Genomic DNA, 14,771 nt, shown 5'->3' on the forward strand with positions numbered 1-14,771 from the left:
GGATAGACTTTGGTAAGCCAAAGATAAAATCCATAGCTATACTCTCCCATGGAGAATCATGAATAGGAAGTACCTATAACAAGCCAAGTTTCTTTCCACTATCATATTTGATCTTTTGACATGTAATGCATTGAGATACTTATTCTTGGATGCCCATCTTCATAGTAGGCCAAAAGAAATATGCTTCAATGGGGCACTCATTGTTGTCTGAATCCCTCTATTCCAACATAAGGTAGAGCATGTGATTCATACATGACCTTATCTCCCAAAGGTTTGGTAACACATAGCCGAGAGCCATAGAAAAGGTAACCATCTTGAATCTTGTATGGTTCTTTTCTCTCCCTAGAGCCAAGGCTGACATAACATCTCAAAAATTTGGTTCCATGAAATACTCATCTACCATGAAGGTAAGCTCATTGTGAGACAACATTGCAATAAGGTCTTGTGATAGTACACCAACTACTTGATTGTGCTTTCCAAGAAAGTGAGCAATATGAAAATGAAATTGCAAAAGAAAAATTTACCCACCTCATTTGTTTGTCAAATACCTTGGTTTGCGGCATGAAGTACTTGAGACTTGAATGGGTGACCATCGAATTAGAGCTTGGCCAACCTTTTTCACCACAAGTTCTTATCCGAAATGAAGGATATTGTGACACCCCAAGAAATGATGGAGGTATGCTCGTCAAAGAATTGATTTCAAATCATATAAAGCTTTTTGTAAAGAGTGGTCGCACTAGGTCTTAGGGACTCTTCAATTTGCTTCTAATGCCTTACAATGCTAGTCTTGCAAAGAAATGCACCAACCATGACGTTGCAAGCTTAATAGGCGGCTTTCATTGGGTTGATGATTTCATGCCTTGGAGGTAGCAAAGCCTTCCACTACAATCAATTTAACAATATGTATGTTGACTTACTGAAGCTTGAAGAGTCTATGATGAGATTTTATGGATTAGCATTAGAGGATCATGGTGGTAAAGTCCATTAGAGGATCATTAGAGGATCATTAGAGGATGAAGCTGATGAATAGCTATGTTGTGAACAATCAACATTTCAAAAGGATAAGTGTTACTTTGATGAACAAGGCCTTGGTTGTTGTGGATGTTGAACTAAATACCAACAAGATGGGAAACACATATAAGTGTGTGGAGTGTGGTGCATGCGTGTGCGGAGTGGGAAGGGAAGAGAGAAGATAGAGTTGGATGGAGCCGACTCCTAGAAGTGGAAGTGAGTGAGCTCCTTATTCTTGTATATCATCATAAGAATAAGTGGGTTGCTACACACTATGTATGGCCCTAGGTAAGTCACACCATCTTTACCCCAACGACGTCCCATGTAAGTGTATTGATAAGTGGATCTACTATAGGACCTAATAGAATATACACAAGGAGAATTTCCTCTCAACCTATGCCCACTGGCTCTCTCAAAGTACATGCGTGCAACCATTTAGGCTCTAGCAAAGTGCAAAAGCATGTGTCTCCGCTAGAGTGTACATTCATATCTTGCATGTAACCCGCGATGACCTCATAGCTCCATGATGTTAGTCTTGCAAGAAAATGCACCAACCATGACGTTGTAAGATTAATAGGTGGCTTTCATTGGTTTGATGATGTCATGCCTTGGAGATAGCAAAGCCTTCCACTACAATGAGTTAAGCAATATGCATGTTGACTTATTGAAGGCTCAAGAGTTTATGATCAAATTTTTAGGATTAGCATAAGAGGATTGTGGTGGTAAAGTAACCTTTGTGAGGAAGCTTGATGAATAGCTATGTTGTGAACAATCAACATTTCGAAAGGATAAGTGTTACTTTGATGAGCAAGGCCTTGGTTGTTGTGGATGTTGAGCTAAATACCAACAAGAAGGGAAATACATATAAGTGTGTGGAGTGCGTGGTGTGTGCATGTGCAGAGTGGGAAGGGAAGAGAGGAGATAGAGCTAGGTGGAGCCGACTCTTAGAAGTGGAAGTGAGTGAGCTCTTTACTCTTGTATATACATAAAAAAAAGTGGGCAACCGCACATTGTGTCCAGCCCGAGGTAAGGCACACCCCCTTTAACCCAACCACCTCCCACTTAAGGTTAGTGTTAATAAGTGGATCTAATATAGGACCTAATAGAATATGCAAGGTGAGGAGAATTTTCTCTCAACCTATGCCCATTGGCTCTCTCAAATAACATGCATGCAACCATATAGGCTCTAGTAATGTGCAAAAGCATGTATCTCCACTAGAATGTCCATTGATATCTTGCATGTAACCGACGATGACCTGCATAGATCCATGATGCACCATGCTTGTGTTAGCCATTGTTCAATGTGACAACCCCAATCACAAACTCTCCCAAAGCAACTGCTATCTCGGGTCTTGACTCTAAAAAGTCATACATGCAACTCTCGAAGACCGATGAAAAGTGCGTTATATCTATTAGCTAGTTCTTAGTATCCATGTCAACACTTAGTGCAACCTCTACAAGTCTATCCATGGCAGACACTTCAATGCTCAGTGCATCCTCTACATCATCATGACTACTCATCAGGTGCCTTGACATCACCATATGAGCCTCTAGAAAGAGCATATAAAAAAACTCCATATCCTCCATCTTTGTATTAGGAGGCATCTCTATCCTAAGAGGCTAAATCTATTGTGTCACTAGAAAATAGAGATGGATTTCAAAGAATCCCTTTGTACACAAGGATTCGACATAGGCTACATGACAATTTGACTACCACAATCAACCGAAGGCCAATGGCACTTACAGACAAGATGCATGAAGATCTCAAAAGCTCAGCAAGACCTTAAAAAGTCACCAAAAAATCTACAAAGGTAATAGAAGGATTTTGATCTCTAAGTCTTCCAAGGATCATGGTCAAAGGTCAAATGACAACATTCAATAGAGGCCTACAATAAGACCACATGCTCCTTTCAATAGGCTCCTCACCATCAAAGAAGGACAACCCAACTGACATAACTCGAGATTCAAAGCTGAATAAATAGGTGTGGAAAAAAAAAACCTTAAATGCCAGCTTGGTCCTTCAATAATCCACTCTTTGAAGATTCAAGCTTACTTATACATGAAGATATGTTTGTGGTAAGCACAAGAATGTAAACAGTCAAATCACCAGGGTGTAAAAACACTCTTTGGCATAGTCAGAGTCGGGCCACAGAGCCCTAAAATGAGAAAAGCGTTAGTCCCTAAGCTTCAAGTTATAATAAACACTATGCTAAGAGCTGTAGTTATTAGGCTTACACTCAAACTGGAGAGTTGAGCTTATCTAAGTCATGTTTCTCATGCTCAACAAGATGAGCATAAGAGTCAAATTCTATCAACTTAATAATGGTGGAGCAGTATAGAGTCCTACACTCATGAACAATGCACAGAAAGATGAGAGCACATATCCTCAACAGTGAAACCCTTCCTAAAGGGTTGCCAGCTTGTAAAGCCACGTTATAAGATTTTATAGCTACACCTTCTTTTTGAAGAACCCCTCAAAATCTTTATTGCATAGCATATTGTGTTCCATGCATCTTTGTGTATGCATATAGGTGTCCCATCATTGGACATATGCATTAGACACTCTCTTTTGCTTCCACTTATACACCTTCAATGGACTACAATAGGAAAAACAAACTTCCATATTGCAACCCTTTCATTTGCCGCCATCTTATTTCTATAAACATCAAAAAATAATCCCCTCATTTCTTTATTAATTCTTTCCATGCTCATAAGTACTCCAATAATGCACGTATCCCAAAGACACTTTTTTCCCAATGATTTTTTTCCTTTGGTCATCTAGGTACTAGACCCTAACTTAGATCCTCACTTCACTACTTCCCTTGTGCATACTCTTAATAAATCAAGAGCAAACCTCGCCATTATGCTGCTACAATGGACAATGCAACATCATCATCTCACACTTGGAATAAATATGGACATTCAAAATGCTAAAACGGAATGAAATTCATCAACAAATTTATCAAGCCATGACAGCCCACAAACACTTCTCAATGGTACTCGAGGACAAGCACTAAAATTGGAAGGGGGCAATGTCAATTGAGCCGACATTAGTTAACAGGATATGCTAAAGGTCCGAGCCTAGCAAATGCACATCAATGATAAATAGAAAGAAGCAGTGAAGATTGGATTTACACATTTTTCCAATATGGCCATGTATCGTAAATTTCCAATCAAGGATGAATACAAAGAAGCAGTTAATATTGGATTTACACATTTTTCCAATATGGTTATGTAAATTTTAGCTTTATTTCAATACATTGTATTAATTGTGATGTGTTACGAGCTAAGGAAAGTTTGAAGCTATAAAGAATATGTCCATTAGTGTGCTTAGGTTGTAGATACAGTAAGTTGTGGAGCCCTAAAGGCCTTGGACACCCGAGCATTGCACATTTTAACCCTAGGTCTATAAGGCAGTGTGTAAATAGAATTAGCGTTCTCAACCTCATTTGTTGAGAGCACCTCTAGTGAGATCTCATGTGGAGTGTGGCTATGGATTTCTTGAGTTTCTCCTTGCTCGTGTGAATTGATTAACATTAATTAGAGCTCTAAATTCTCTTTCACTATCTATTGATTGTCTTTGATGCTTTGATTTACTAGATCTTGACTAATTAGTGGTTAATTGATCTTTTAATCTTGTGTGATTCTCTCTATTCTTTGTCTGTGCATGTAGGTTTGATGAGAGCATGGATGTTTGATAGATCTATCTGTGTGCATTTGTGATTAGTATGTTGCATGATGGGATCAATGATGTTGTGCATCATTGGAACTGCTTTTGTGTGTGATTGAGTTGATTTAGGTGAAGAGAAGTGGATGTGGAGATTTCCAATCTTGTGGCTTAGCTCCTCCATAGGCTCCCTCATAAAGTTAATCATTCATGTTGTCATGATTAATTCACTAATCTTGTGTGATTGTTTCCATGCCCTATTCGGGTAGCTCATCACTCCGGATTGACATTTATATGTTGGTCATTGGAGCTACGTTACGATGGTACCATCAACAATTGACATCCCACTTGTAGATACTTTTTGGATCGACACCCCTACATTCTATTTCAACACACTCTCTAGCTTTGACAAGAGAGTGGTAGGGTGTACTTGAGAGCTACCACTGTGTAGTTTTGTAGTGGAATCATACTCTTTGCTCCCATAGAGTCTCCCAAGAGACTATTTTTTGAGCACATTACTTGGAGGGAGAGTTTTCTTCATCGGCATCACGGGTGGTAATAGCGTTGGAGTTTCGGCCGAATTTTGACAGAGGACTTCGTTTTGGTTTAGCATAGATTTCAATGATTGAAGACTTTACAAGTGGAGTTTATTTACCAAGGACAGTTACTTTTTCATACACATGTGTATTGTGCTCTCTATGCATGCTGAGAGCGGTTTATATTGCCATATGCATTTGTTGACACTCATGTCTGTGGTTCATATTTCAGATTTTTTTTATCTCTATTTCTACAATTACAAATGATCTATAAACATAGGGTTAATAGCATACAATTTTTGCACCAGTTCTTAGTTTTGTGATCTATGCGTTTGTTAGCACTGCTTATGTGTTGTAAGCTCTTTTGAGAGCATCATCCTCTCTAGGATCCATTATATTGCTTGCATATCTATTTGTGCTTGTTTATATGTGTATCTTGCACTTTTGCATATATTTTTTACTTATGTATGTTGCATTACCTGTGTACGTCAATGTGGAGCCTACTTTGGCTTTTTTTTTCTAGTTGCTTAGTCGTCTACGACTCGGCCTGGAGGAGCCCTCTTTGAGACTGTACTAGTGTCTTGATTTTTCTTATCCTTTGGAGGTCTTGTGTGAGGTTTTATTGAGCTAAGGCATTTTTGAATGTTGAGATACCTTCAGTGTGATAAAGGTTGCTGGAGATTCCCTATTCGTGGCCTCACCATAGGGGATATGTATAGAGGTGGTTATAGGTTCTTTGATGCCATGTTAACAGTATATTGTCAGCAATTGCTGATCAAATTTATGCCCTTTTCCACTATCTTGGTTGTTTTTTATATGTTATTTCCTATTTTAGGTTTGAGATTTTGCTCCTCATACAGAGGGGACTTTGCCAAGTTTTGTGGAGTTTTCTAGTGATTTGTTGGCACTCTTTCTGCTAGATTTATTGCTGAGATTTCATTGAGATTTTGTTCTCTGTGCAAAGGAGACTCTTCCACCATAAATATGAAGTTTCATTTTCTTGAATTTTCTCTCCGCAACTATGGCTAGGTCTTCCAAGAAAGATGATTATTACATCAAGAAGTTTGATTGAACAAACTTCACAAGTCAGAAACAATGCATGCTAGATGTGTTGTATAATAAGGGTCTTGCAACATCATTGAAAGAGTGCTTGATGCTCATGCTAGGGCAACTATTCACTTGCACCTTGGTGAATCCATATTCTTCATTATTATGGATAATGAAGAATATGGATAAGACCAATGCGAAGGTTTTATGAGAGCCTTGGTGAATCCATATTCTTCATTATTAGGGCAACTATTCACTTGCACCTTGGTGAATCCATATTCTTCATTATTATGGATAAGACCAATGCGAAGGTTTTATGAGAGCCTTTACGCTCAACATGGGATGGTGTAAGTACTTTAAATAAAGTGTTCTCACAAAAAAAATATGCGTCTAAACATGAAAGAGGGTAGCAATCTTAGTTCACATTTGAATTAGTTCAATAGTTTGTTTACACAATTTACTTCAAAGGGACTCAATTTTGATGATGAGATGAAATTTATCTTCTGGCTATGCTCCTTTTTCCATCATCATGGGATACATTTAATGCAACCATTAGTAACTCTACAATTGGTGGGAAACTTGCATTCAATTATGTTACTAGCACTTTGCTCGAGATACGACATCAATCTCTTGCTTCTAGTGGGCATGGAGATGCATATATAGACATGGACGTGACATATGTAATGTGAATTTTACCATTGCCACAAGAAGGGCCATTGAAAGAATGATTGTTGTATATTGATTAATGAGAAAGGGAAATCCATTGTGAAGTATGGTCCTCTAAAGATCAGTGTAAATATTGAAGAGCTCAATGTAGTTGAGTCTCCATCCACTAAGGTTTTTCTTGATGTGTTGTAGCCATCAGATGTATTGATTTTTACTGCTCATTTGATTCTAGATGTTATGTTTGCTTTAGATGAGAGTTATGCACAAAGCTGGATGATTGACTCAACTGCCAATTTTCATGTTACTCCACATACGGAGTGGTTCTTTAGTTATGTTCCCACGCATTGTTTAGTCAAGCTTGGTGATTTCTATTAGCTTGAGATTTATGGCATTTGGGATTTGAAAGTGCATATGCATAACAACACAAAATCTTTGAAGTGTTAGAAATTATGTGCCAAAGTTGACTAAAAGTTTTGTGTCACTCGGTCAGCTTGATGACTTAGGCTACACTACTATCTTTGGAAATGGATTTTGGATTATTTGCAAAGGGAAGTTGGTTATTTTGAAAGTCCAAAAGTATAGCTCATTGTATTCTTTGTAAGTCTCTTTTGTGAAAGAGAATTCCATCTATGTTGCCAAGTTGTGGCATAGCCGGCTTGGTCATAAAAGGAATGAAACAATTTCAGCATTTGAGCGACTTGCCCGTGTTAAATTATTCCTGTTTTAGTTTGTCTAAGCATTGTATATATGGAAAGATTTAGAGAACCCTCTAGACTTGGGACATAGTTATCTATTTGGGCCTATGCCACATAAGTCTCTAGGGGGCACTATATTTTCTAACATCCATAGATGATTCTACTAGCAAAGTCTTTGCTATTCTAGAAATTCCTGACATTGATTGAGAACCAGTCGGGCAAGAAGCTTAAGGCTTTGCATGTTGACAATAGGGGAGAATATGTCCCCACAAAATTCAAGGATTTCTATAGTGAACGAGGCATTAGGTGGTAGACTATGCCAGGCACACCTACTGAGAACGGTGTAACAGAGCATATGAACAAAACCATACAAGAGAGTCAAAACAATACTATCTATGGCAAACTTACCCACAGAGTTTTGGGGAGAGGTTGTTCTTACAATGTTTACAGTATCAATAGATTGCATAGTACAATGCAGTGGCAAGAAGCTAAACTATGACAAACTTCATATATTTGGGTGTGAGGCATTCTCACATATGCCTAAATATCTGCACAGAAAGCTAGACTAGAATCACACAAATGCATCTTCATTGGTTATGGTGTCAATGGAGGAATGGGATAGTGTCCCTAGCATCCAAAATCTTGATGAGTAATTTGAAGCTTGCATGTTATCTTCAATAAATAAAAGATGCACAAGAAACCTCTCAAAGAGGTGGAATATTGAAAAATTAGATTCAAAGATTAGACCGACAACTCATCTACTCGTGATTCTAGGGTTAGACTACCTATTAGTACTGACTGCGGAGAGCCAACCTGCTACCAAGAGGCTATTCAGATGAAAGATATCATGAAGTGAGAGCATGCTATTCAATCACAATACAATTTGATTGTGGCAAACAAGACTTGGGAAATGACATAATTGCCTAAGGGAAAACAAACCTTGCCTTGCAAATGGGTGTATAAGAAGAAATACAAATCAGAAGATCTCAAACCTATGTTTAGATTGGTCACTAAGTGATTCATGCATAAAAGAGGCATGGATTTTGATGAGATTTTCTCTCTAGTAGTCAAGATGACTACATTACGTCTTGTGCTTAGACTAGTAGCCACTAAGGACATGGAACTTATCCAAATGGATGGAAAGACGAAATTTCTTCACAGATATCTGGAAGAGGATGTTCATACAAAACAAACATAGGTTTTTAAAGTTACATGAAACAACCGTAGCATTTGCTCCACCAAAGTTGTTCCTAGGATTCTCACTTCTAGCTTCTTCTTGGGGTGTCTTAATTTGCAAGTCATACTTAGGATTGATGGCCATAGATTAGCCCCTTATATGTTTTAGGATGCCATTCCAAGTACCTCCATTAGCCTTTGTAGTGCTTCTTATGAGGCTTGGTGTTTATGTATATATTTATCTAAAGAGAGAGCTCCATAATCTAAAGTTCCATCATATAAAGCTCTCCCTCTTTCATAGCTCTACTACCTCTTTAGTAGCATGGACTGAAATTTCTAAGTAGATGAGGCAGTCACATACTACTTGAGTTTGTTTTTCTTTGCAAATCTTCTTCTTCTCTTGCTTTCTTTGAAATGGTCCTTTTCTAGTAATGTGATGTTCATAATATGAAGATTTTATTTTTCTCTTTGTTCTCTACCATGATTTTTTTTGGACCAATGTGGCTTTGTTCAAAACTTTAATGTGTGCTTGTTCCAATCCACTATGTCTTTGAGCCCATTGGTCATTCTCTTTGTAGGAACCAATACTCAGTTTTTACATGGACTTTTATCTGATTATATGTCCACAAATTACATTTCATGTAGTGTTGGAAGATGTTCTTTTGAGAATTCTATCTTCCACTTCTTCACTGAGCTCCCAATTCCTCAATTTCTCTCCAATCATCCTGACTAATTTGACCTTTGGACCCATATCTATGATAGGTAGAGTGACAAAAGTGGATTTGACTATTTGTGACAATAGTAGCAATTGGCTTCATATGAGTTTCTCAAACTTGCTATTTTGAAACATCTCCTTGGGTAGTTTTCTCTTTTGGTCTTTGTGTATCCATGTTTTGATCACATCTTTAGTTGTTGGTAAACTTGTGATTCATCTGTTCATGCTCTTCATGGCTTGTATCCTTAAGAGACTCTTCCTTGTAGTATTTTCTCTACCACTTCATTTTCCATGGCCATGATAGTCTTGTTCCTTAGGTGGTTCTTCAAGCTTTCCACCTCAGGATCATCCCTTGGTCAAGGTTTAATAGGCAAAACCTTTGACGGTTCCCCTTGAGACTTCACTTTAATCCTTGATATTTTGAAGCCGATCACTAGGTTTGCACATGTGGAACCAATCTTAATAATTTAGTGTGTATGATAGCTTGTATATCCTTCTCAAAGTATAGAAAGCAATGTGAGTTTGCACATGTAGAACCAATCTTCATAATTTAGTGCATATGATAGCTCATATATCCTTCTCAAAGTATAGAAAGCAATGTGGGTAAGTACAATTCTATTGTGCATGTATACATTCTTTTTTGCTTTCTTTGACCCTACAGAAGCAATCATATCATGTAGGATCAGATCACGGAATTTTCATGAATAGGATTCATTCTACTTTAGGGATTTTGGTATGGAATGTGTTGATCGTTTGTATGGCATGTTGTATCTATCTAGCTTATGAAGTGCAAAGTGTTGAGAGTAGAGCCACAATAGTAGCTCGCCTACGATTTTGACAATATCTTTTAAGGTTGCTACTCGTGTATTTTGAAGGAGAAATGTGGCCCTTTTCTTGGGTTCAATTATGTACACTATCATCCTCTGAAATGGAGAACCCTAATCACTCCACCCAAAACGAGTCCCATTGGGCAGTAGGTAGAAATAGCCATGAAGGCCTACTCTAGAGGTTTCTTTTCGACACCATTATTGACTAAAAGCATGCATTGGCGGTACAAAAAAAAGACCTTTTTTGTTCCTACCTAGTTGGTACTTCTGCATATTTCCAGGTTGTTTTGGAGGGAACCTGTATGTCCTCTAAATTTAAGTATTGTACGGGGGAATGTTTTTTTTTTCGAGAGAGTAGGAATTTGAAAGTATAAATGTATTAAAATTTTAAACACCACTCCTTTCAATGAAAATGTGAGTGCAATTATGGATGGGAGTTGCACATTTGCACTCGTGTGACATGACGACAACCACTCTCTGCACCTCGCAGAATCTCTACACCTCTTAGCGGCTCTACACCTCTCTCACATACCACCTTTGTCAAGCCTTTTTTAGAAAAGGCTTTGCACCTCTCTTGCGGGCAGCACGTTCTTCATTCTGTTGTGCAGCTAGCAAGGTCACCAATTGTGCACCATCATGACTATGAGGATTCCTGCAAGGAAATTTGCTGCCAAGGCTTCACCAGACAAGGGGAAAGGGGAAGAAGCCTAGGACCATGGATGCAAGGTCCCCCCCTCACAAGTACAAAATCTATCAACACCAAAACACGAGAGCTAGAAAGGGGGACTTCTCTGTGGAGAAATCGGCTAAGTCTGGAGCGCTTTTTGGCAAGGATGAGACTCAATCATCTACAAAGTCCAGAGGTTGGTGTTCATCCTTCACATGTGTACATGGTTGTTTTGTGTCATTGGATTTGTTTTTCTTTCATGAAAGGTAGCAATTGTCATTCGAAGATTTTGAAATTTTGAGACCAATCGTTTTTCTTGTTAAATTGCATGCATGCAAGTGTGTGTATGGTATCTTGAGTGCTCTACATTTATTTTTTTTTGCATTGCATGCATGCAAGAATACATGCTATGAGTTGACCACAAATTTAAATCTCAATTGGGTAGTGAAGGTTAACATATAAACTGAGGTACTTTACAGGTCTACAATACAAAATTTGATACTTTACAGTACCAAATTTGGTACTTTACAGTTTTGGTACTGCACAATTTTAACTTTTGCATTGGCAAGGTCATCCATGTGCTAAAGAGCAATTTAGAATCTCTGTGTTGAGTTTTCCATTATTGAAATGTGTTTCCACATTGCAGGCAAAATGGAGGAATACCCTCTTCTGACCAAGTTTTGCTATACAGACGAAGAGCTGCATAAGGAGTATGGTATGAGCATGGAGGGTGTGATTCCAAAGGAACTTACGAAGAATACATCCCTGATGACCAATGGATGACTGTTTTCAAGCAACACTACCAAAAGAATGCAAGGGTTTACTTGAATCATGTGCAGTCGAGACTGGTTGAAGATTGCACGTTCGTGTTCCATAAGGTATACCAAGCCCCTCCATCTTGTGGGGAGATCAATGCAAAGTTTGCATGCTGCTTTGCTCTTGAGAATTGCTATGCGGCAACAAAGGACCCTACAAGCCATAAGGTTTCATGGGTGAGGTTTTGAGAGAATGTACTTAGTATGTGTGCCAGTCGCCCGAGAGGCTTGGAACGGAAGGTCAAAACTTGATGAAGGGAAAATGGTGCCTCCCACAAATGGTGTCATCTATTAAGAAGCCTCGTCTTACGCAAAGTGGTAGTAATCTCTGTACAAACATATACCCTCCATAATGTCATGTAGAGACACCTGACTATGTTTCAGACCTAGAAAGTATTGTAGAGAGAGTGCCTCAGACATGTGCAAATGCATCTGATAAGTTGAAAGAGTTGAAATCATCTCTACAGCAGAATAAGGAAACTTTGTTGAGACCGGAGGGTTCCAATGTTGCTGCAAAGCGGATAAAAGGTGACATAGAGCACTATGAACTGCAGCTTGCAAAACTAAAGGAGGAAAACCCTTGCAATGATGAGGACATCAAAGAGGTGGAGGCTAATTTGGGAGCCAGTCGATGCATGCTTCACCGAATTGGAAATAATGAGGACATGAAGAAGCTTGAGAAGGAAGTTGATCTCCAGTAATTCTTGACATCCATGCCTTGAGAAAGTGGATTTGGTATTTTTGGCAGATTTCTAATAACTTATATTTGCTCCTGCCTTGGTAGTTCTAAGAAATTTGGTGGTTTATGGCAGTTTCTGGTACTTCAATTAATTTTTTCAATATTGGTAGATTCTAGCAGTTTTGAAATCCTTTGGTAGTTTTTCATATTCATGAAAGCTCTTAGTAGTTTTTGGTATCTGTAAATCTTGCTTTAGTAGTTTTGTCAGTGTCTGGTCCTCTTGCTTCTATATGGTAGTTGCATATTTTAGGTAGATTGGTAGCTTCAGGTAGATTTTTTTATTTTTGTCCATGCTATTTTGGTAGTTTCTATTCATACTGGTATCTTTTGGGCCTTTCTGGTTCTACTTTCTTGTTTTGGTATCTTCTATCATGTTGTTATTAGATGTTTGGTAGTCTGGTAATTTTGCTATTTTGAGAATTTTGGTAGTTTTAAATGTGCTGCTAGTACCATTAAACCCTTATTGTATGCTTTTGGCAGTTTTTGGTTACACTTTGGTAGTTTATGGCATGGATCTAACAAGGTTGTTTTGGTAGTTTTGTTTATGTTTGAATAGTTTATTTTTGTCTTGGGTGTATTTATAAATCTTTTGGTACTAACTGGAAGCTTTTGGTACTAATTGGTAGCTCATGGTTCTGAATTGGTTCAATTTTTAGTGCATGGTTGTCGTCTATCATTGATGACTTGGTAGTTTTGGTAGTTTTTTGGTACTGTTTGGTAGATGCCTTGAGGACTGCCTACTAGCTTTTGGTACTAATTGAAGGCTTTTGGTAGAATTCTGTTTCCCCCTTTGGTGGTTTATGGTTGCTTTCTATCAATTTTGTTTTGGTGGTATTGGTAGTTTTAGGTAGTTATGGTAGCTTTTAACAACGTTGTTTTGGTGGTTGTTAGGGTTTTGTTTTCCCTGCTTATGTTTCAACTACTAATTGGTAGCTCATGGTTTTGATTTGGTTCGAATTTTGGTAGTGTCTTCTGTCATTGATGACTTGGTATTTTTGGTAGTTTTTGGTACTACTTGTTAGTATGAAACCTTGAGGGCTGCTTTTGGTACTAACTGGTAGCTTTTGGTACTAATTTGGTTCCCCCTTTGGTGCTGTTTGGCAACAGGATGAGTATGATCTGCTGGAGGCAACATAGAAGGAAGCACAAGGCCACACCCTCTTTGTGAAGAGATGATTGTTGATGTTGGGCTTGGGAAGAGATTAATGTTCTATCCTAGGCCCTAGGTTGTTGATTTTGTGGGTATGATCCACGTGTTTGGTGTGTGTGTGTTGCACGTGGTGAGCTGTTGGAGTTCGCAGGGTTGTTGGAACCTTTATGCTTGAGTACCAACATCAGTATCACCCCCTTTGCTTCAGTGCTTTTCTACAAAGCAAGGATCATTGTGCCAAACCTGGTTGTACTATGGTGATCCCTGAGATGGAAAGTCGTGGGTCATTGGGCATCATCTTCTGAAGAGTAAGTATGCGTGTGATCTACAAATCATATGCTTACTTGCACTAAATGTGAGGTTGTTTGTAAGTACATACCGTCTTTTGTTGTTTTTGTAGAGGAGGAGGATGCTGCAGTGGTTGGGCCTAGTGGAAGAAATGGAAAGGCATTCAAGGATGGATAGGGTGCCACAATGTATGCTGCAAGTCGTATATGGGAGGAGGATGAGGTTACTAAAGAGATAGGGGATGCTCTCCATGATTTAAAGTATGGTAGTGTGGAAAGGAAAGAGAATGAGAAGGGACAACGTTGTGATACCATGGGGGATAGTGAAGGAAATAGTGACCACAAGGACAAGGATGTTAGGGAGAACACAGACAATGTGGGAGGTAAAGTCCCTCAGGAAGTGGAGCTGGATGCTGCCAGAGCAGATGCTACTGACATGATGTCCGAAGATCATATCACTAGCAAGGATGAGAATAGGCAAGGGGAAGGTGCATCAGACAAGAAGGGAGTGGAAGAACCTAAAGGGGCACGGAAAGAGACCAAGTAGGGGGTGGAAGAACCTAAAGGGGCAGGGAAAGAGACCAAGCATGGGGTGGAGGCCAAGGATTATGAGGGGGAGGTGAAGAAGGGGTTGAAAGCCAAGAAGGGGGATTAGGGGAAGGACAAGATGGGGGTGGATGCCAAGGTGGGGAAAGGGGTGGATGATGCCAAGAAAGGGAAAGGGACACAATTTAGGAAAGGGGAACATGAAAAAAGGGGAAAGGTAGGCAAAG

Source organism: Adiantum capillus-veneris, chromosome 3, assembly GCF_014529385.1.
Source record: "Adiantum capillus-veneris isolate H3 chromosome 3, ASM1452938v2, whole genome shotgun sequence".
In the NCBI taxonomy this organism is placed as follows: domain Eukaryota; kingdom Viridiplantae; phylum Streptophyta; class Polypodiopsida; order Polypodiales; family Pteridaceae; genus Adiantum; species Adiantum capillus-veneris.